Below are 25,266 nucleotides of genomic sequence, written 5' to 3'. Positions count from 1 at the left end.
GTTGAGGGCACGATAGTCAATACAAGGCCTTAATGAACCATCCTTTTTAGCCACGAAAAAAAAACCAGCACCTAAGGGTGAAGAGGATGGTCTAATATGACCCTTCTCCAACGACTCCTTAATATAGGATCGCATAGCCTCGTGCTCAGGTACAGATACATTGAAAAGCCGACCATTGGGGAATTTACACCCCGGGTTCAGCTCAATTGCACAATCATAACTCCTATGAGGAGGCAAAGACGCAGACTCATTCTCACTAAATACATCATAAAAGTCAGCCAAATAGTCAGGAACATCATGCGACTGAGGAGAGGCGGAGAAAACAGGAGTATCACTAAGGGCTCACCGACAACCCCAACTCACCACAGACAAAGATTTCCAATCCAGAACTGGATTATGGATTTGCAACCAGGGAAACCCCAGAACAATGGTATCATGCAAATTATGCAACACCAAAAATCTGCAATTTTCTTGATGGTCTGGGGCGACCCGCATTACCACCTGGGTCCAAAACTGAGGTTTATTCTTCGCCAAAGGAGTAGCATCAATACCCCTCAAAGGGATAGGCATCCGCAGAGGTGTCATAGGAAATCCACAACATTTAGCAAAATCCAAGTCCATCAGGTTCAGAGCTGCTCCTGAATCCACAAAAGCCTTAGCGGAAAATGTGGACAGGGAGCAGATCAGAGTAATTGCCAGAAGAAACTTAGGTTGAACACCACCCACAGAAAACGTGTGTGCACAACGTTTCTCTCGTTTAGGGCAGACAGAAATAATATGCGAGGCATCTCCACAAAAAAAACACAGCCTTCTGAACTCCTGACGTTGCGCCCTAGACAAAACTCTATCACATTGCATAGGTTCAGACATTTGCTCAACAGGTGGCAACATCTCTCGTGTAGTTTTGCGTTCACGTAAACGCCGATCCACCTGAATGGCTAATGACATAGAATCGTCAAGACCAGAGGGAACAGGAAATCCCACCATAGTATCTTTTACAGTTTCTGACAAACCCTTCCGAAAGAGGGCTGCCAAGGCACCATCATTCCAGCAAGTAAGGACCGCCCACTTTTGGAATTTTTGACAGTACAACTCTGCCGAATCCCGATCCTGGCTTAATGCCAACAGGGTCTTTTCAGCCTGATCAATAGCATTAGGTTCATCATACAACAACCCCAAGGCTTGAAAAAACGCGTTCACATTATTCAGAATAGGATCATCAGGTTTCAAAGAAAACGCCCAATCCTGGGGATCGCCGCGCAGCAAAGAGATGACAATCTTAACCTGCTGCGCGGAGTTCCCCGACGAGTTAGGCTTCAAGGCAAAAAATAATTTACAATTATTCTTGAAATTCAAGAATTTAGACCGATCCCCAAAAAACACATCAGGAGTAGGAATCTTTGGTTCAGCAACATGTGAATGAGCAAGATAGGCGGAAATTCCCTGCACTTCAGCAGCGAGCTGCTCCACACGATCAGACAATTGCTTCATCTCCATTGAGAGAAAAATTCCCCCTACGGCCTCAGAGATATAGAGGAAAAAATATGCACATGAAAAAAAAAAAATTCTGACACACTTTTTTTTTTCCTTTTTTTTTTTTTTTTTTTTACAATTCTCTCCTGCTATTGAGTACCCTAGGATCTGCGGTATGGCTGGTGATTCTGTTATGATGAGTCACCGAAGGAGGAAAAAACAAAATACTAGCTAAGTCCAGAAAAACCAGAGAGGTTGGCAGCTATCGGATTGCAGACCCCTGAACCTATCCACAACAACTAGCAGTAGCCGTGGGGGGTTCCTATGGTGCCCTAGACCCCTCGATCACAGCCGGAGAACTACATAGCCAGAAAGGGGAAAAACTAAACTGCCCCAGAGCAGACCCCAAAGCAATAGGCAGCCCCCAACATATAATGACGGTGAAGCAAGATGAAAACACTAACACAGATAGAAAGATAGGTTGAGCAAATGATGGGGCCCAAGCTAACTAAATAGGACAGGATAGGAAAGCTGCTGTCTGCCAACCGCAAAAACCCTATCCAAAATGAGCCAACCGACTGATTGGAAAAACAGGCCCTGAAGTCGCTAGGCTTCAAAAGACTATATCAGCACTCAGGTATATTCTGAAGACAGAGCAAAAGATCAACAGATCAGAGACAAAAATGGAATTCAGCTCACCCCCGGCCGGGGATGGCAGAACTCCCAAAAAACAAGGCAAAACAAAAACAAAACTGAAGAGTACAAAGCAGAGCAGAAAAACTTAGCTTTGAGACGCAAGAATCAGACTGGTCTCCAAGAATCCAGCAGGAAAATCACCAGCCAGGAAGAAGGGCGTCGGCTGCCTTATATCCAGTCCTCAATTCCAGCCACCCAGTCATCATCTAGCTGCCCAGGTGTTTGGTAATCAGCCTCACTACCTTCCTTCACCAGAGGAGGGAGTTCATCAGACCTCAATGGTGAAGGGAAAAATGAACTCACAACACACGAGGCAGACAAGGAAAGGCAAAACGACACTTCGCTCCAGCCTCTGCAGCAAAGCTCCACACAGCGGAGGATACGGAACTCGGAACCAGAACTCCACAGAAGCAGCAGACACACCACTGGCACCAGAGAGCTGCAACTCCTACGCTGGTCTTCACAGCCAAACTCTATTACCAACAGTCAGCTGATGCGCCATGTGACTATTTAAAGGATGGAGGGAGTGGTCACCATCCACATCAGCTGACCAGCAACAAAGCAGCTGCCAGCAAGGAAACTGACATTAACCCTTGCTGGCCTGAAAGGAAAAAGCAATGTTTAACCCCTTAACCCCCAAGGGTGGTTTGCAAGTTCATGACCGGGCCAATTTTTACAATTCTGACCACTGTCCCTTTATGAGGTAATAACTCTGAAACGCTTCCATGGATCCTGGTGATTCTGACATTGTTTTCTCGTCACATATTGTATTTCATGTTAGTGGGAACATTTCTTCGCTAAAACTTGTGTTTATTTGTGAAAAAAACAGAAATTTAGCAAAAAATTTTAAAATTTTGCAATTTTCCAACATTGAATTGTTATGCCCTTAAATCACAGAGATACGTCACACAAAAAACTTGATAAGTAACATTTCCCACATGTTTACTTTACATCAGCACAATTTTGGAACCAAAATTTTTTTTTGTTAGGAAGTTATAAGCGTTAAAAGTCGACCAGCGATTTCTCATTTTTGCAACACCATTTTATTTTTACAACCCACATCACATTTGAAGCCACTTTGAGGGATCTATATGATAGAAAATACCCCAAAATGACACCATTCTAAAAACTGCACCCCTCAAGGTGCTCAAAACCCCATTCAAGAAGTTTATTAACCCTTCAGGTGCGTCACAGGAATTTTTTGAATATTTAAAAAAAAAATGAACATTTAACTTTTTTTCCCCCAAAAAAATACTTCAGGTTCAATTTTTTTTATTTTACGAAGGGTAACAGGAGAAATTGGACTGCAAAAGTTATTGTGCAGTTTGTCCTGAGTACGTTGATACCTGATATGTGGGGGGGAACCACTGTTTCGGCGCATGGCAGAGCTCAGAAGGGAAGGAGCGCCGCTTGACTTTTTCAATGCAAAATTGGCTGGAATTCAGATCGGACGCCATGTCACATTTGGAAAGCCCCTGATGTGCCTAAACAGTGGAAACCCCCCACAAGTGACCCCATTTTGGAAACTAGACCCCCCAAGGAACTTATCTACAGTTGTGGCCAAAGGTATTGACACCCCTACAATTCTGTCAGATAATACTCAGTTTCTTCCTGAAAATGATTGCAAACACAAATTCTTTGGTATTAGTATCTTCATTTAATTTGTCTTAAATGAAAAAACACAAAAAGAATGGGTCACCGAGGAGAAAAAAGCACAAACAAGCTAAGTCACAGAAAACCAGAGAGGTTGGTAACTATGCAGATTGCAGATCTCTGATCTTACCACACAACTAGCAGTAGCCGTGGAGCGTGCCTACGATGTTCCTAGACGCCTCGTCATGGCCGGAGGACTAAATAAGCCTAAAGCAAGAAAAGGGAAAACTAACTGCCCCAGAGCAGACCCCAAAGGAATAGATAGCCCCCACACATGTATTGATGGTGAACCAAGATGAAAACACAAACACAGGTAGAAAAATAGGCTGAGCAAATGATGGGGCCCAAACTAACTAGACAGGAAAGGAAAGACACTGTCTGCAACCTGCAAAAAACCCTACAAAAATCATGTCCAACACTTCTGATGGCAAAATTAACCCTGAAGTCACTAGACTTCTCCCACTATATCAGCACTCTGAAATATTCTGAGACAGAGCAAAAAGAGACCGAACTAGTAAGGGACAAAAAGCCAATTGGCAAAATACTGATAAATAAGAGTGGAATTCAGCACAGCCCCCAGCCGGGGCTGGCTGACCACACAAAAAACTGAATAGACCAACAAAATCAAGTGTGAACATTAGCAGAAAAACTTCGCTTTAGATGACTGGAACAGAGCTGAAAACCAAGAGCTGACAAGCCAGAAGGAATCACCAGCAACTGAATAGGGCGTCAGCTGTCTTAAATCCAATCTGAGACTCCTGAGATCCAATCGTCATCCTCATTCTCAGGTGGCAGATTTCCACCGATCAAATCAGCCTCTCTACCTCCTGTTACCACCAGAGGGAGTCTGGAAGGAGAACTCACAACTGGTGAACCAGAAAATGAACTCACAACAGCCCGGGCGTATTTTTTCCACAAACATGATCTTTTAGTCACCAATTTTTTTATTTTCCCAAGGGTACCAGGAGAAATTGGACTCCAAAAGTTGTTGTCCAATTTGTCCTGAGTACGCTGATACCTCATATGTGGGAGAAAACTACTGTATGGGCACACATCGGGGCTTGGAAGGGAAGTAGTGACGTTTTGGAATGCAGACTTTGATGGAATGGTCTGCGGGTGTCAGGTGCGTTTGGAGAGCCCCTGATGTACCTAAACTATTGAAACTCCCCACAAGTGACCCCATTTTGGAAACTAGACCCCCCATGGAACTTATCTAGATGTGTGGTGAGCACTTTGAACCCCCAAGTGCTTCACAGAAGTTTATAACGCCTGGGCGTGAAAATAAAAAAATCATTTTTTTCCACAAAAATGATATTTTTGCCCTCAATTTTTTATTTTCCTAAGGGTAACAGGAGAAATTGGACCCCAAAAGTTGTTTTGCAATTTGTCCTGAGTACACTGATACCCCATATGTGGGGGTAAAACACTGTTTGGGCGCATGGCAGAGCTTGGAAGGGAAGGAGCACCATTTGACTTTTTCAACGCAGAATTGGCTGGAATTGAGATCAGACGCCATGTTGCATTTGGAGAGCCCCTGATGTGCCCAAACAGTGGAAACCCCCAATTCTAACTCCAACCCGAACCCCAACACACCTCTAACCCTAATCTCAGCCCTAACCCTAATCTCAGCCCTAACCCTAGCCCTAATGGGAAAATGGAAATAAATACATTTTTTTATTTTATTATTTTTCCCTAACTAAGGGGGTGATAACGGGGGGTTTGATTTACTATTTATGGCGGTTTTTATTTTTGGCAGCTGTCACACGCTAAAAGATGCTATTTATTGTAAAAATAGTTTTTGCATCACCACATATTGAGAGCTATAATTTTTCCATATTTTGACCCACAGAGTCATGTGAGGTCTTATTTTTTGCGGGACGAGTTGACGTTTTTATTGTTACCATTTTCAGGCACGTGACATCTTTTGATCATTTTTTATTCCGATTTTTGGGACGCAGAATGTAAAAAACTAGCGTTTCATGAATATCTTTTGTGGGGGTGCCTTTACACCGTTCCGCCTGTGGTAAAATTGATAAAGCGGTTTTATTCTTCGGGTCGGTACAGTTACAGCGATACCTCATTTAGGTTTTTTTTATGTTTTGGCGCTTTTATGCAATGAAAACAATTTTATATAAAAAATAATTATTTTTGCATCGCTTTATTCTGCGAGCTATAACTTTTTTATTTTCTCTGATGATGCTGTATGGTGGCTCGTTTTTTGCGGGACAAGATGACGTTTTCAGCGGTACCATGGATATTTATATCTGTCTTTTTGATCGCACGTTATTGCAGAATTTTGTTCGGCGGTATGATAATAAATCATTATTTTTTGCTTAGTTTTTTATTTTTATTTTTTAAGGGGTTTGCTAAAGTGGTTAACTAGTGGGACACTTTTATAGGGCGGGTCGTTATGGAAGCGGCGATACCAAATATGTGTACTTTTATTGTTTTTTATTTCCAAAAAATGAATTTATTAGGGAATTTTTTTTTTTTTTTTTAATTTATTTAGCGATTTTTTAAAAATTATTTTTACTTTTTTTTAACTTTATTAGGTCGTCCCAAGGGGGACATCACTGTCCTGTGACAGATCGCTGATCTGTCACATCACAGATCAGCGATCTGTCACAGGCATAGACGCAGACTTCCTCATGCCTGCGCTTTGCAGGCAGTGAGGAAGTCAGCTCCCTGCAGGCCCCCGAAGGTTCCCGTCGCCATCTTGGATCTGGGGACCTGCAGGGATGGAGCCCCCCGCAGCAGCGCTGCACATTGCGCTGCTGTGGGGGGCTCAGGGAAGCACGGCGGGAGCCCCCTCCCTGCCAATGCTTCCCTTTAACCCCCGGTACACCGCGATCGTGTTTGATCACGGTGTGCAAGAGGTTAACGTCTCGGGGCCGGTCCGTGACCGCCCCTGACACATTGTGCGGGGTGTCAGCTGTGATAATCAGCTGACACCCGGCTGCGATCAGCGGCGCTCACCACGTGGGCGCCGCTGATCGCTGTGACGTACTATCCCGTCCCTGGGAATTAAGTCCCAGGGCACATGGACGGGATAGTACGTCACATGACAGAAAGGGGTTAAATTATAGCAGAACTAGAGCTGCCACAAACCCAAAAATGAATTGTGATAGAACCCCCCTTTCAACGAGGGTCCTCTGAACTCTTAACACCGGACTTCAGCGGAAAAGACGTACAGTAAGGACGCCTCAGCCCACTAGGATTCACCGCACAGTCACCTGATCCTCAGGTTTACGGCAAACTCAACCTGATGATGACAGAAATAACGTAGGTTCCGAGGGGCAACCAATCTCCAGAGCACCGATTTGTGGAATATGTCATGTACCTGTATTACTTGGAGTAACTCCAACTGGAAGGTCCTAGAGCTGAGGATGGCCGACACCCGATGTGGCTCAATTTCCCTAGAGCTCCAGGTCCCAAATGTGTACCTCCACCTGTTACTAGTTGACAGGCACACGTACTCATTCACACAAAGGTCCGGACCTGAACGTTTATTACCATGCATATGTTTGCCAACAGATGGTAGTCTCTTTGAGGAACAGACAACAGAGGCGTCCCCCTGTGTCACTAAATTCATACCCTCAGGACACTCAGATGGAAACATCACCCCCTCCCCTGATACCTCCTCCTGATAGGACCCCGAGACTCAGGTTTTACATGTGATGAGGGTTGAGTCTTGCCCCTACACCCTGGCAGCACCTTAGGTGCCTCCACTGGAGAAGAAGGGGTAGGTTTGAGAAGCACAGCAGGGATCGTAGCTCCCAGGCAAAAGTCTTTACAAGACTGGTCCCAACTAACTACTTCCCTGGACCGCCAATCAATGACCGGATTGTGTCTCTTCAGCCAGTGGATGCTTAAGATGATGGGAGTTGGCATACCTTCCAAGACACAGCACGACAGGGACTCTTCATCAAGAGTTCCTATATGCAGGTTAATATTGTCTACGACTTAAGTAAACCTCCTCTGGCTGAGAGGGACAGAGTCAATTGCATGAATGGAAATGGGTCTCACCAGCGTCCTACCGATCAGACCATGGGCCTGAACGAAGAAAGAATCCACCAGATTGACCCCAGCTCCATTCTCCACAAGAACAGGTACCATCTCAGCCTCTCCACCAACCACCACTTCAGCAGAAATGGAAAACTATGGAATGGAAAATGGAAAACTGAACCTGTCAAAGACTGAACTCCTTGTGTTTCCTCCCGCTACTTATGTACCTCTACCCGACATTGCCATTTCCGTGTGTGGTTCCACTATTACGCCTCAGCAACATGCCCGCCATCTTGGGATCATACTTGACTCCGAGCTTTCCTTGTCCCCCACATGGCTCGCTCTTGTTATCTGCACCTCAAAAACATTTCTAGAATTCGACCTTTTCTTACTTTTGACTCTGCAAAAACTCTTACTGTTTCTCTTATTCATTCTCGTCTCGACTATTGTAACTCTTCTAATCGGTCTCCCTCTTACCAAACTCTCCCCCCTCCAATCTGTCTTGAATGCTGCTGCCAAGATCATATTCCTCACCAATTGTTACACCGATGCCTCTACCTTGTGCCAGTCATTACACTGGCTACCCATCCACTCCAGAATTCAGTATAAACTTATTACCCTCACTCACAAAGCCCTCCATGGCTCAGCACCACCCTACATCTCCTCCCTTGTTTCAGTATACCACCCTACCCGCGCCCTCCGTTCTGCTGAAGACCTGAGGTTAGCATCCTCAATAATCAGAACCTCCCACTCCCGTCTCCAAGACTATACACGTGCTGCGCCAATTCTTTGGAATGCACTTCCCAGGTCAATACGATTAGTCTCCAATCCCCACAATTTTACGCGTGCCCTGAAAACGCATTTATTCAGACTGGCTTACCGCCTTAACACATTAACCGAACTATCTCTGTGTGGCACAGCTAAAAGTTTTAACATAACCAGGTTCCCCGCATCATGTTCCCACATGCTTCATGCATCCATTAGCCCTCTGTGTCTGTACTGTTACACACTTAACATTATGGCTGGTCCATACAATCAGGGCAACTGTTACCACCCACCTTTCGTGTCTCCCTCTTTCCTCATAGACTGTAAGCTTGCGAGCAGGGCCCTCACTCCTCTTGGTATCTGTTATGATCTATGTGATTATTGTTATGCTGTAATGTCTATCGTCTGTACAAGTCCCCTCTGAAATGTAAAGTGCTGCGGAATATGTCGGCGCTATAGAAATAAAATTTATTATTATTCATTTATTATTATTAAAACTAAGACATGAATGTGGAAGAAATGTATACACCCTGGTCGCCTCCTGTCAGGAAATATTAAGTATTTCTTATTGTTCCAATTACACATACAGAGCTCTGTGCTGCACTTTCACTCCCCCTTTGGTTTGTAAAGGACTCCCTCGGGAATGTGGTGTGATCAGCTTAACCTGCCTTTGTTTAAGAGCACATGGTTCCTTTGTGTATTTCAGATCGAATATACTAATACAGCTTAAGCATAGAGGCAGGAAACCTATATTTTAGGGATCTACATCATTAAAGCTATTCACCACAGCGCTCTGCCACCTCCATGCTCACCAGAAATGGAGTAAAGGGTATATGCCTCACAGTAATACATATTAATACAATGTTTGGTCTCAAATAAAAGATAATTTTGTAAGAAGACCTATGAGAGTCCTGCCGTCACTCTAGGAGGTTACCACCCAGAGCTATGACAACTAGAATTTTTTTAGTAACTTTTCAAAAGGGGAGTACACGCCCTAGCTCTGCCCACTCAGTGAGGTCACTGAAGAGAACATATAAGGCTATGATGCCCAATTAGGAAGTCATCATTTGCCCGGGGTGCCAGCTAGAAAGCTGTGCTGATGGACCATATTCCCTTGGGGAAGGCGCCCCCCCCTCCACATGGTGTGCCATTGACTGAGATATGCAAGTTTCATATTTTAATCCATTTTACTTTGTAATTGCCTGTATATACTATATCTAGTCTCTTGTAACACTGAGTGTCAGTGGCCCATCTCCTAAACTCTGAGCAGTACTCCTCAGCTGGCCAGCCCCCCTGCTTGATCTTACAGAATCGAGACTTAGCCAGGGAGACGCCATCAGGATCCCCATCCACCAGCGCCAATGCAGCGAAAAAGTCATCCACCGATCGCAAAGATGGTGAATTGGTCAGCAGAGAGAAGGCCCAGGATTCGGGATCACTCTTGAGAAGGGAGAGTACAATCCCCATACGCCGTTCCTCACCCCCTGAAGAACGAGGGCGAAGCCTGAAATATAATTTACAGACTTCTTTGAAGACTAAATATGTCTCTCTCCCTCCAGAGAACCTGTCAGGGAAAGATATTTTGGGTTCCAGTTGAGCCTAGACATGAGCTGAGGCAAAGAACCCTGACACCTGCTTAAGCCGCTGCAAGACCTGAGACCGCAACTCTGTAACCTCATCTGTGAGGGTCTGGATCAGGCGAGCAAAAGCCTGCCCCCGCTTGAGCCATAGGTTCACCGGAAGAATGGTTTAGTTGGTAATAAAGTCACGCTCGGGATGGGTAAGTTCGGCGGACGGCACAGCATACACAAACAAGATGGAAAAAGGGAGAGAAAGGCCCAAACAGTAGGGAGCAAGGGATGGGACACCTAACAACGACCTGTGCCTATCCTTAATCTCCCCTTACGCCCTATGCGGGTCCTTTTCCCTGGCGCCGTCACGTGCTTTGTCCCTAGCTGTCACCTCACTATACCCTGGCTAGTGCACTGGCCGGCAAGGATGCTAGCCTCACCACTGCAGATTGTATCAACACAGGGGAAGTAACAAGCATGAGACAGACAAGGGAAGGGAAAACGATACTTAGCTCCAGCCTCTGCTGCAAAGCATCAGACAGCAGAGGATACGGCACCCGGAACCAGAACTCCACAGAAGCAGAAGCGGTCAGGACGACTGCACCGTATTGAAGGGAGGATGGATGGGGTCACTTATCCTGAGATTGTGGCCAACAATCTCCTTCCCTCAGTAAGAAGGTAGGTTGTGGCTGAGTCCTCCAGCATGTTAATGACCCAAAACAGAAAGCCAGGACAACTAAGGCGTGGCTCCTTAAGAAGAATTTCAAGGTCCTAGAGTGGCCTAGCCAGTGTCCAGACCTGAACCCAATAGAAAATCTTTGGAGGAGCTGAAACTCAGTGTTGTCCAGCGACAGCCCCGAAACCTGAACGATCTGGAGAAGATCTGTGTGGAGGAGGGGGCCAAAATCCCTGCTGCAGTGTCTGCAAACCTGATCAAGAACCACAGGAAACGTCCGACCTCTGTAACTGCAACAAAGGTTCCTGGACCAAATATTAAGTTCTGTTTTTCTATTGTATTAAATGCTTAATTAAGTTGCATTTTACTGAATGAAATATGTAAATCCTATAATGTGATTTTCTAAATTTTTTTTTAGATTCTGTCTCTGACAGTTGGTGTACCTACAATAAAAATTACAGCTCTCTCCATTCTTTGTAGGTGATTACTGTCCCAATTGGGTATACCTTGTCGCGGTGGGACAGCTTTATGCTTTTTTGATGAAAAAACTGTGTTTACTAAATACCCTATGTTATTATTTAATGCACTTGCATTTTTACTTATTTATTTTCATTAGGGTATGTGCACACATTGTCTTTTCTTTGGATTTGCTTGTTTCTATGGCCAGTGTGAACATGCCCTTACATCATGCATGTTTTCAAGTTAGGCCGGAGTCACACTAGCGACAAAAACGGACGAGTACAATGCGATAAAAAATCGGGTTACACACGAACCACAAGCATGACTTGCGAGAAATACGCACTGGTGTCCTCTACCAAAAGCCGGAAATTCATTTTGCGATACAGTAAAATCACACTGACAGGTTTAATAAAGAATAGAAAGAATAGATATATACACATAGAATACATATATATATACTTTATATATACACGTCATTGAGACACACACACATATATATAAATTTATATTTCACATAGTTCTACATAGCAGAATACTGTATATACTCGTGTATAAGCCGACCTGTGTATAAGCCGACACCCCTAATTTTGCTAAAAAAAACCTGGGAAAACTTATTGACTCATGTATAAGCCTAGGGTGGAAAATGCAGCAGCTACTGGTAAATTTCAAAAATAAAAATAGATACCAATAAAAGTAAAATTAATTGAGACATTAGTAGGTTAAATGTTTTTGAATATCCATATTGAATCAGGAGCCCCATATAATGCTCCATACAGTTCATGATGGCGGATCTGTTTTTTCCCCATTGACTTGCATTAGCGGCGGATTTTGACTGACGGTCGTCCGTTGCATCCGTATTTCTGCGGATCCGCCAAAATTTTGGCGTACGCTTACATCACCGGACGGACAATGCAACTTTTTTTGTGAGCCGGATCCGCATTTTTGCCTCTTGCTACATATTTAACTCTAAATCCAATCTGGCCGCTGTATAATTCATTCTCTCTCTCTCTCTCCCCTCACCGCCTGATTGCCTGATCTCTCCTCCAGTCCCGCAGCGTTGCCCGATCTCACCGCCAGTCACCGCGAGATTGCCCGATCTCTCCTTGACGCCAGTCACCGCGAGAATGCCCGATCTCTCCTCGCCGCCAGTCACCGCGAGAATGCCCAATCTCTCCTCGCCGACAGTCACCGCGACATTATCCGATCTCTCCACATCGCCACTCACCGCGAGATTGCCCAATCTCAAAGATGCCCGCAGCGATCGAGGCCCGCACTCGTTCATGGAGGTACTCTTCCAATCCTGCAATATCGCGGCGATACTTTAAAAGGACCGCGGTTATTTTAATTCACGGCGCTTTCCTCCTTCCACGGATCCGTAGTCTGCTGTCATCCGATCTTCGCTGAACGGCGACGGATCAGTTTTTTCCCCCTTTAGCGGATTTCAGCTGACCGCCGACTACGGATGTGTGAAAGAGGACTTATGGCCCCATAAGATGCTCCATTCATTATGCCCCATATGCTGCTGCTGCAAATAAAAAAAAATGACATACTCACCTCTCGTCACTGGGGGCCAGGTGCCAGTGCCCTGAGCAGGCGGGGACAAAGGCACGCTATGGGGGACAGGTGCCGGTGTCACCGCTGGCTCAGGACCCCCGCATTGGCGATATTCACCTGTCCCCGGTCCATTGCTGCGCCTGCTCTGTCTTCCTGGTCCTCTGTCAGTGATGGTCAGGCAGCAGAGGGCGCGACGTGCACTGACTACATCACCGTGCCCTCTGACCTGAACATCACAGCCAGAGGACGCGGAGGACACAGAGGCCACAGCGGTGGACCGGGGACAGGAGAATATCGCATATACTTACCCCCTCCTGGTGCGGTCTCTGCAGCCCTGTTTCTCCCGGTCTCAGGCTCCATCCTTTAGCGGTCATGTGGTACCCCTCATTAAAGTCATGAATATGCACATATTCATGACTTTAATGAGCGGTACCACGTGACCGCTGAAGGAGGGTGCCTGAGACCATGGGACAAGCAGGGCGACTGCAGAGAATGCGCCAGGGGGGTCAGTATGATCTGATATCCCCGCTCCACCACCCCACCGACCCCCGATATGTGACTCGTGTATAAGCCGAGGGGGGGGGGGGGTGGACTTTAAGTTAAAAAAATGAGCTGAAAATCTCGGCTTATACGCGAGTATACACGGTAGCCACTAAATCAATTGCCGGCTCATGCAAAATCATTACAATACCCGACATGAAATGACACATGGTTACATAGAGTAAACCATTTCATTTCATGTATTTTTTATATGTCTTTGATGAATAATTAGATGTATATGTTAAATTAAGGGGTTAATTCATTGAAAAAAATGGTGTGGGCTTCCGCGGTAATTTCTCCACCAGAGAGGGAAAGCTAGTGAGTGAGGGCAGATATTAATAGCCTAGAAAGGGACCATTGTTTTTGGCCCCTCCTGGCCAAAAAAAAATCTGCTCCCAGACACCCCAGAAAAGACGCATCTATAAGACGACAATCAGAAGCCGTACCCTGCTACATACACATACCTGCCCTGCCATACAGAGACCAGGTCATCCACATACCTGCCCTGCCATATAAAGACCAGGTCATCCACATACCTGCTCTGCCATACAAAGACCAGGTCATCCACATACCTGCCCTGCCATACAAGGACCAGGTCATCCACATACCTGCCCTGCCATACAGAGACCAGGTCATCCACATACCTGCCCTGCCATACAAAGACCAGGTCATCCGCATACCTGCCCTGCCATACAAAGACCAGGTCATCCACATACCTGCCCTGCCATACAAAGACCAGGTCATCCACATACCTGCCTTGCCATACAAAGACCAGGTCATCCATATACCTGCCCTGCCATACAGAGATTAGGTCATCCACATACATGCCCTGCCATACAGAGATCAGGTCATCCACATACCTGACCTGCCATACAGACCAGGTCATCCACATACCTGCCCTGCCATACAAAGACCAGGTCATCCACATACCTGCCCTGCCATACAAAGACCAAGTCATCCACATACCTGCCCTGCCATACAAAGACCAGGTCATCCACATACCTGCCCTGCCATACAAAGACCAGGTCATCCACATACCTGCCCTGCCATACAAAGACCAGGTCATCCACATACCTGCCCTGCCATACAGAGACCAGGTCATCCACATACCTGCCCTGCCATACAAAGACCAGGTCATCCACATACCTGCCCTGCCATACAGAGACCAGGTCATCCATATACCTGCCCTGCCATACAGAGATCAGGTCATCCACATACCTGCCCTGCCATACAGACAGCAGGTCATCCACATACCTGCCCTGCCATACAAAGACCAGGTAATCCACATACCTGCCCTGCCATACAAAGACCAGGTCATCCACATACCTGTCCTGCCATACAAAGACCAGGTCATCCACATACCTGCCCTGCCATACAAAGACCAGGTCATCCACATACCTGCCCTGCCATACAAAGACCAGGTCATCCACATACCTGCCCTGCCATACAAAGACCAGGTTGTTATGAATGGGTCACCGAGGAGAAAAAAAACAAAACAAGCTAACCCTTCCATTTGACCAAATACTGGAGTCTCCGTCTAACCAAACGAGAATCCAATATTTTCTCTACCTCATATTCCACATTGCCTTCGAAACAGGGTCAGGAGGTGCTGCCATAGGAACCACTGGCTCAACAAACCTCTTCAACAGAGATTTGTGAAATACATTATGGATCTTGAACGTAACTGGAAGAGCCAATCGAAACGAAACAGGATTAAGAATTTCCAAAATCTTATAAGGACCAATAAATCTTGGCTTAAATTTAGGAGATGCAACCTTCATAGGAATATTCTTAGACGACAACCAAACCATATCACCCACTTTAAACCGGGGACCAATGGTGCTATGCCGGTTGGAAAATCGCTGGGCCTTTTCCTGAGAAAGTGACAACTTATCCACCACTTGGTCCCATATCTGCTGCATTCTCTTAACCACAGTGTCCACACCTGGGCAGGCCAAAGATTCCACTTACCCTGAAGAGAACCGAGGATGAAACCCAAAATTACAGAAAAAGGGTGACATCAAAGTGGCAGAACTAGCTCTATTGTTCAGCGGGAATTCGGCCAAGGGCAAAAATGAGACCCAACCATCCTGATCAGCAGATATAAAACATCTCAAATAAGACTCCAAGGTCTGGTTTGTTCTCTCAGTCTGTCCATTGGTCTGGGGATGAATCGTGGAGGAGAAGGATAACTTAATTCCCAGATTGGAACAAAAGGCTTTCCAGAAACTGGAAACAAACTGGACTCCTCTGAAAGACACAATGTTCTCAGGAATCCCATGCAATCGAACCACTTGTTGTAAAAACAAGGGCACCAACTCAGCAGGAGATGGCAACTTTGGGAGTGGTACAAGATGGCCCATCTTCGAAAATCTATCACAAATCACCCAGATAACAGTCATTCTCTGAGAGACAGGAAGATCAGAAATAAAATCCATTGAGATATGGGTCCATGGCCTCTTGGGCACCGGCAAGGGCATCAGCAACCCACTAGAACGAGAACAGGGTTAAGACCGAGAACAAGTTCCACAGGACTGTACAAAATTCCTGATGTCACGAGATAAGGCAGGCCACCAAAAGGACCGACTCACCAAATCGCTGGTACCAAAAATACCTGGATGACCAGCCAATGCGGAGCAATGAATTTCAGATATCACTCTCTTTCTCCACTGGTCAGGAACATACAATTTTCCCATAGGGCAACGCTCAGGTTTATCCTCCTGAAATTCCTCCAGGGCGGGTCTCAAATCGGGCGAAATGGCAGAAAGAACTACGCCCTCACCTAGGATGGTAGTAGGCTCGGTAACACTAAGAGAATCGGCAAAGAAACTCCTAGAAAGGGCGTCTGCCTTAACATTCTTAGTGCCTGGAAGAAAAGAGACCACAAAATTAAAATGCGTGAAAAACAAGGCCCATCTAGCCTGTCTAGGATTCAAGCGTTTGGCCGACTCCAGATAAATCAAATTCTTGTGATCGGTGAGAACCACAACTTGATGTCTAGCTCCCTCCAACCAATGTCTCCACTCCTCAAATGCCCACTTCATGGCGAACAATTCCCGACTCCTCACGTCATAGTTGCGTTCAGATGGGGAGAACTTTCGAGAAAAGAAGGCACAGGGATTCATCTTAGAAGTCACCGGGTCTTTTTGGGACAAAACAGCTCCTGTACCAATCTCCGAAGCATCTACCTCCACCTGAAATGGAAGTGAGACATCAGGTTGCCGTAAAACTGGAGCTGAAGTAAATCTCTGCTTAAGCTCCTGAAATGCTGAGATAGCCTCAGGAGACCAATTCAGCACATCAGCACCCTTCTTGGTCAGATCAGTCAGTGGTTTGACAATACCAGAAAAATTACCTATAAATTTACGATAGAAATTAGCAAAACCCAAAAACTTCTAGAGGGCCTTCAAAGAAGTAGGCTGAACCCAATCATAAAATGGCCTGTACCTTGGCCGGGTCCATTTCAATAGTCGATGGAGATAAGATAAATCCCAAAAATGAAATCCTCTGTACACCAAAGAGGCATTTCGATCCCTTAACAAACAGGGAATTCGCCCTCAAAATCCGGAACACAGTCCGGACGTGTTCCACATGAGAATCCCAATCACTAGAAAAGATCAAAATATCATCCAGATAGATGATCAAAAACTTATCCACAAAGTCACGGAAAATATCATTCATAAAGGACTGGAAGACAGAAGGGGCATTGGAGAGCCCAAAAGGCATCACCAGGTACTCAAAATGTCCCTCCGGAGTATTAAACGCCATCTTCCATTCATCCCCGTGCTTGATGCGAATAAGATTATACGCCCCCTGAGGTCAAGCTTAGTAAACCAGCAGGCACTCTTAACTCTGGAGAATAAATCAGATATCAGAGGTAACGGGTACTGATATTTAACCGTCATCTTGTTAAGGGAACGATAATCAATACACGGTCTTAATGAACCATCTTTTTTGGCCACAAAAAAAAACCCAGCACCTAAAGGTGACGAGGATGGTCTAATATGACCCTTCTCCAACGACTCCTTAATATAGGATCGCATAGCATCATGTTTGGGTACTGATAAGTTGAAAAGCCGACCCTTGGGAAATTTACACCCAGGCATCAACTCAATTGCACAGTCATAACTCCTATGAGGAGGCAAAGACGCAGACTTGCTCTCACTAAATACATCAGAAAAATCGGCTAGATAATCAGGAATATCATGAGACTGAGGAGAGGTGGAGAAAACAGGAGCGTCCCTAAGAACACACTGACAACCCCAACTCACCACAGACACAGATCTCCAATCCAAAACTGGATTATGAGTTTGCAACCAAGGAAACCCCAGAACAATAGTATCATGCAAATTATGCAGCACCAAAAATTTACTATTTTCTTGGTGGTCTGGGGCAACCCGCATCATCACCTGGGTCCAAAACTGAGGTTTATTCTCTGCCAAGGGAGTAGCATCAATACCCCTCAAAGGAATAGGCGTCCGCAGAGGCGTCATGGAAAAACCACAACGTTTAGCAAAGTCCAAATCCATCAGATTCAACGCTGCTCCTGAATCTACAAAAGCCTTCGTGGAAAACGTGGATAAGGAGCAGATCAGTGTAATTGCCAAAAGAAACTTAGGTTGTACACTGCCCACAGCAAATGTGTGTGCAAAACGTTTCTCTCGTTTAGGGCAGACAGAAATAGTATGAGAGACGTCTCCACAGAAAAACCACAGCTTATTACACCTTCTAAACTCCTGACGTTGCGCCCTAGACAAAACCCCATCACATTGCATAGGTTCAGACATTTGTCCAAAAGGTGGCAACTCCTCTCGTGTAGTTTTGTGTTCACGTAAACGCCGATCAATTTGAATGGCTAATGACATAGAATCATCCAGACCAGAGGGAACAGGAAATCCCACCATAACATCTTTTACGGTCTCTGATAAACCCTTCCGAAAGAGAGCTGCCAATGCACTATCATTCCATGTAGTAAGGACTGCCCACTTTCGGAATTTTTGACAGTATAACTGCAGAATCCTGACCCTGGTTCAATGCCAATAGGGCTTTCTCAGCTTGATCAATAACATTAGGTTCATCATACAACAACCCCAAGGCTTGAAAAAATACATCCATATTAGTCAGAATAGGATTATCAGGTGTCAGAGAAAAAGCCCAATCCTGGGGATCGCCGCGCAGCAAGGAGATGACAATTTTAACCTGCTGCGCAGAGCTCCCCGATGAGTTAGGCTTCAAGGCAAGAAATAGTTTACAATTATTCTTAAAATTCAAAAATTTAGACCGATCCCCAAAAACACATCAGGAGTAGGGATCCTTGGTTCAGCAGCATGTGAATGAGCGAGATAGGCGGAAATTCCCCGCACTTCAGCAGTGAGCTGCTCCACACGATCAGACAATTGCTTAATCTCCATTAAAAAAAAATCCTCCTACGGCCCGAGAAAAAGAGGAAAAAATATACATATAAAAAAAAAAATTCTGACACTTTTTTTTTTTTTTTACAATTCTTTCCTGCTTTTGAGCACCCTAGAATCTGCGGTAAGACTGGCGATTCTGTTATGAATGGGTCAGCGAGGAGAAAAAAGCAAAACAAGCTAAGCCACAGAAAACCAGAGAGGTTGGTAACTATGCAGATTGCAGATCCCTGATCTTACCACACAACTAGCAGTAGCCGTGGAGCGTGCCTACGATGAACCTAGACGCCTCGTCACGGCCGGAGGACTAAATAAGCCTAAAGCAAGAAAAGGGAAAACTAACTACCCCAGAGCAGACCCCAAAGGAATAGACAGCCCCCACACATGTATTGACAGTGAAACAAGATGAAAACACAAACACAGGCAGGAAAATAGGCTGAGCAAATGATGGCGCCCAAACTAACTAGACAGGAAAGGAAAGGAAAGACACTATCTACAACCTGCAAAAAACCCTACAAAAATAATGTCCAACACTTCTGATAGCAAAATTAACCCTGAAGGCACTAGACTTCTCCCACTATATCATCACTCTGAAATATTCTGAGACAGAGCAAAAAGAGACCGAACTAGTAAGGGACAAAAAGCCAATTGGCAAAATACTGATAAATAAGAGTGGAAATTCAGCTCAGCCCCCAGCCGAGGCTGGCTGACCACACAAAAAACTGAATAGACCAACAAAATCAAGTGAGAACATTAGCAGAAAAACTTAGCTTTAGAAGTCGTTATGTGGCCCAAAGAGGCTCCAGTCTGACCAATCGGTCATCTCCAAGCCTCTGAACACAAAGTCCTAGTACGACCTCTTGGCGGACCACCACTGCCAGTTTATAAATGTGCGCGAGCGCTAGACGTGATGTGTGCATCTGTGTGAGGGATAGAACTTCATCCATTATTTCATACAGCGGTTTCTCCCAGAATATTGCCTCTTCTATTAATGGTGATGCTCAGTACGCAGTGTGCTGGATCTGCTGCACAATGTAACATCCAGGATATTGGATGAACCATTAGAAAAATGAAAAAAAGAATAGCTAAGCACCTGAAAAACACTGAAATTAGAAACACAGCGCATTCAGGAGCGGCAGAACACTTTATAAACGTGCATCAGAGGGATGGCAGCTCTTTTTTCTTTTCTTGGTGTTGAGAAAATTCAAACTCCTCTGAGAGGTGGAAATAATTACAAATGCTGAACAACACGAGAGACGATCTGGGTATTAGAATTAGACGCAGATTCCCCGTGGTCTGAATTCCAGAAATGACCTTTATTACATTTATGACGATTCTTCGTATGTTTCTCCATGTTAATGCTCTGTCTCACCTGCCACAGGTTTTCCTTAATTATTTGCTGTTTTCTGATTGGTTGGAAACCTCTATATTATTTGTCTGCATTTTTGTTTTATCATGCCTATGACTAAGGGTGCTGGTAGCGCCCCAGAAACGCGCCAGGTGTTCTGTGCATTTTAAACATGGCTTCAAAGCCGAATAAAGTTTTTCTAATTTTTTAATGGCTGGTGTGCCAAACTTTTTTCTTTTTTTTTTATTTTCTTGTGAAAAAAGAAGACATACACACACATTAATTAAAACTTCTTTTAATGAAATAATCACACCAAGTTTTTTACTACATTTATTCATCTGCTAATCCAAAAAAAGCCACGGATCTGTAAAAAAGCAAAAATAAATAAAAAAACAACAATATCAATAGCTCTCCACTGTTCAGTCAGGTCCTCCGCTGCAAACCATCACAAGGGGTTAACTAGTTCACCACGGGGATCAGTGATAATGCGACACGTCCCACTGTAAACCACTGCAGAATGAATGACTTCATCTCTGCACAGCCTCCCCGGTTGACCGGAGATGAATAAGCGTGGGGAAGTTTCTGAACTTTTCCCCACGCTCATCAGTTCACCTCAGGTCAGCCAGGGACTCCGCCCAGTCTCACTGACTACCGCTGACGTCACTGTTGCTGCTCGGAATCCCCGGCAGACCTGAGGTGAACTCAGGAGCGTGGGAAAAAGTTCAGAAACTTTCCCACAGTTATTAGTTCATCTCCGGTCAGCCGGGGAGGCTGTGCAGAGATGAAGTAATTCATTCTGCAGTGGTTTACAGCGGGACGTGTCGCATTAGCACTGGTCCCCGTTGTAAACTAGTTAATCCCTTGTGATAGAATGCAGCGGGGGGACCTGATTGAACAACGAAGAGATATGTATATTGTTGTTTTTTTATTTTATTTTTTTTACAGTTCCATGGCTTTTTTTGGATTAGTAGATTAATAAATGTGGTCAAAAACTTGGTGTGATTATTTCATTAAAAGAATTTTTAATTAATGTGTGTCTTTTTTAACCCTTTACTATTCTAGGGTTCATAATCAATAGGTGTCTTATTGACACCTCTCCATTATTAACCCGGGTTAATGTCATTTTTCAACAGCAAGGTGGCATTAACCCATTATTAGCCCATTAGCCACCGCTAAATGCTATGGGAATAGAGAGGCTAAGTGCCAGAAAAGGCGCATCTTATAGATGTGCTTTTTCTGGGGTGGCTGAGGGCAGATTGCTTTAGCTGGAGGGGGGGCAAAAACAATGGTCCCGCTCAAGGCTATTAATATCTGCCCTCACTCACTGGCTTTCCCTGTCTGGCGGAGAAATTACCGCGGGAGCCCACACAATTTTTTTCAATGAATTAACCCCTTAATTTAACACCTTAATTTAACCCCAATTATTAGTCAAAGACACAAAAAACTAAATGAAATGAAATGGTTTACTGTATGTATCCATGTGTCATTTCATGTCGGGTTCTGTAATGATTTTACAGAAGCCAACAATTGATTTAGCGGCTATTCTACTATGTAGAACTCTATGATATATATATATATATATATATTCAGTATGTGTCTCAATGACATGTGTATATATATATATATATATATTCTATGTGTCTATATCTATTCTTTCGTTTGTGTTATAACCTGTCATTGGGCTCCATTATATGTCCATTTTGCAAGCTGGCGAGAAAATCTCGTCATACGGATGTCGTACGGATACTTAGATGCGAGAAAATCGCATCCTCGCATTCCAATTAGATGACATACGGATCACTGTTCATGAAACATTTGTGCGATTATGGTCCGTTAAAAAACGAACCGATTTTTTATGGCCTGTTTGTGACTCCGGCCTTATACTCCGGCTCAGTTTTCTGTTTTAGTCTTCAGTATTTTTGTATTCAGTACAAATAGGGTGTGACCCCTTTTCACTGAGCCTGGCAGTTCATATACAGTCTTTCCAAAGCTGGGTGTCCTGTTGGGACCCGGTGACTCTCTGCCACTGTTCACACTAGGTAGGTTTTAACATTAGAGAGTGTAGTTGCTGTCCCAATTAGGTCCACCTTGTCGTGGTGGGACAGCTATATGCTTTTTTTTGTTCAAAAAACAGTGTTTACTAAATACCTTATGTCAATTATTTAATGCGCTTGCATTTTTACTTATTTATTTTCATTAGGGTATATGCACACATTGTCTTTTCTTTGGATTTGCTTAATTAAGTTGCATTTTACTGAATGAAATATGTAAAAATCCTACAATGTGATTTTCTAATTTTTTTTTGGATTCTGCCCCACACAATTGTGGTGTACCTACAATAAAAATGGCCGCTCTCGCCATTCTTTGTAGGTGGAAAAACTTGCAAAATTGGCAATGTCAAATACCTATTTTCCCCACTGTATTCAGGAAGGGGCCCAAGATGGGGCACATATATACCAGGTAGGGGTCCAGGAATGGGGACATACAGTATATACCAAGATGGGAAACATATACAGTATACCAGGATGGGGGACATATATGCCGGGATGGGCCCATGATGGGGCACATCTATACCAGGAAGAAGACCAGGATGGGAGACCTGGAAGGAGCACAAGATTGTAGACTGTACTGCAAAATGGGGGCAGTATGAATGTCCTTATAGGATTTAGTACGCTATAAGGGCCCAGACATTTGACCAATATGAATGGACGAGGGGGGAGGGTGGCAGATACAAATTTTGTATCGGGGCCCATCGGACTCTATTTACAACACTTAGTATAGCTGCATAAACCATGAGAGGAGAACATCATATGTGAAGATTATATGTTTAAACACGTCAGCTAACAAGAAGGAGAAGTGGTGGATGATGGAGATCAATGGATGGAGAGGTCACCGATCTGCACATGGTGGAAACATGACAACAACATTATCACACCCTTTGTATACTCCTCTCCAGGGTCTGAGCCTCCTGCAGAAATCACGACACCTCCGGCCTTGGCTGCTGTCACTGAGGTTATTAATGGTTGTATGAGGATGGTTCTGCAGCTGAACTTACAAATCATCAGGATCCACTGCCGGCAGCTCCTGTATAATCACCAACCAATGACGTCCCCGATGTGGTCGATGGAGACAAGTCGGGATCTGCTGCCGACAGCTCCTGTGTAATCACCAACCAATGACGTCCCCGATGTGCTCGATGGAGACAAGTCGGGATCTGCTGCCGACAGCTCCTGTGTAATCACTGAACAATGACATTCCCTTTGTGTTCATTGGAGACAAGCCCAAAGATGCTGACAGCAGCTCCTGAATAATCTCCGACCAATGACCTGCCCAATGGAGACAAGTCCGGAGACGATAATGGCAGCTTCTGTGTAATCACCAAACAATGACGTTTCCGATATGTTCACTGAAGACAAATCCAGATCTGTTGCTGACAGCTCCTGTGTAATCACCGACCAATGACATTCCCTATGTGCTCATTGGACACAAGTCTGGAGACGCTGACGACAGCTCCTGTGCAATCACCGAGCAATGAGGTTTCCGATGTGTTCATTGAAGACAAATCCAGATCTGTTGCCGGAAGCTCCTGTGCAATCAACAACCAATGACGTTTCCAATGTGCTCATTAGAGACAATTCCAGAGAAGCTGTCGACAGCTCCTGTGCAATCACCGAGCAATGATGTTCCCGATGTGCTCATTGGAGACAATTGCACAGACGCTGCCAGCAGCTCCTGTCTAATGACATCCTCAATGGGCTCTGTCAGGATCTGAAGTTGGGGGTTGTAATAATCACCTAGGCAGGTTAACGATGCAACTATTTTTTATTCCTTACGCCCATGGTTTTACAGTGAAACCAGGTAGATGGCAACATACATTTCCCGCAGTCCACAAGATCCCCTCACCGGGGCCATAATGAGCATTGCCTGGTACCTGGGCAGTGGGACTAGCTCCAAACTTTTGGTAGGCTCACAGATTTCGTATCTCCCGCCAGTGTAATCTGTAGTCACGGTCCATGCTCCTCCAGATGACAAATAACAGAACCGACACCCATGTATCCAGGGGAAACAATCCTTAAGAAAGTTTGTGAAATCCAGACGATGGATCTCTCAACCATAGCAGGGGGATCCAGCCCAGCCGGAAACCGATCTCCAAAATTCCATAGGCCATCCATCCATGGCTCCAGGACCTCAACCTAGATCCTCTCCTCTCAATGTCACTCCAACAACTGCCTGACTAAACAAGCGGCTTCTTTTTCTCTCTCTCTACACATTAAGATTTCCTTTTAGCTCAAAAAATGAAGAATATTCCATAAGCCTCTTACATAGGACTGCATGTGAGACCCCCTGAGTGACGACTCCATTGGGACTACACTCCCCATCCACACAATGGGACTAGTGGCTGTGCGATCAAGAATGATGGAGTTCCATGCTCACTAATCTTGGGTTTGGCCTTATGTGTGCATAAGATATAGCCTGGACATCATCCTCTGCTTGCTGTCACTGAATGGAAACATTGATGCCTAAGGCTGAAGTGACGAACAAGAAAATCACGAATAAAACACAACAATATCGACGCAACCGGCGCTCCATGCTGGAAAGTCTGCATCCCTTAGAGCTCCTCTCCCACGAGTGGTCAATGGAGACAAGTCTGGAGACGCTGCCGGCAGCTCCTGTGCAATTAACGACCAATGATGCCCCACGTGTGGTGAATGGAGACAAGTCCGGAGACGCTGACGGAAACTCCTGTACAATTAACGACCAATGTTGTCCCTGATGTGGTCAATAGAGACAAGTCGAGAGATGCTGCCGGCAGCTCCTGTGCAATTAACGACCAATGTTGTCCCAGATGTGGTTAATGGAGACAAGTCCGGAGACGCTGCTGGCAGCTCCTGTGCAATTAACGACCAATGATGTCCCACGTGTGGTGAATGGAGACAAGTCCGGAGACGCTGACGGAAGCTCCTGTGTAAGCGCTAACCAATGACGTTCCCCAATGTGCTCGATGGAGACAAGTCTGGAGACTTAGGCCTCTCAGTCGGCTTTCGTTACTGAAATGCCTGGCAACGTTGTGTGCTACTGAGATACTTTGGAGAAATGGCAGTACCACAGGGTCCA

General features: G+C 45.0%; 1 protein-coding gene across 3 annotated transcripts in view; it reads right to left on the bottom strand.

Annotated features, from left to right (window-relative positions):
• The window catches only part of DPP10 (dipeptidyl peptidase like 10), a 763,146-nt gene that overhangs the window by 302,697 nt on the left and 435,183 nt on the right, over positions 1-25,266 (bottom strand). The window lies entirely within an intron of this gene.

This window comes from Dendrobates tinctorius, unplaced genomic scaffold (assembly GCF_039654945.1).
Source record: "Dendrobates tinctorius isolate UK_male_01 unplaced genomic scaffold, ASM3965494v1 ptg000403l, whole genome shotgun sequence".
In the NCBI taxonomy this organism is placed as follows: domain Eukaryota; kingdom Metazoa; phylum Chordata; class Amphibia; order Anura; family Dendrobatidae; genus Dendrobates; species Dendrobates tinctorius.
The sequence above is the reverse complement of the archived record's forward strand: the minus strand, read 5'-3'. Positions and strand labels throughout refer to the sequence as shown.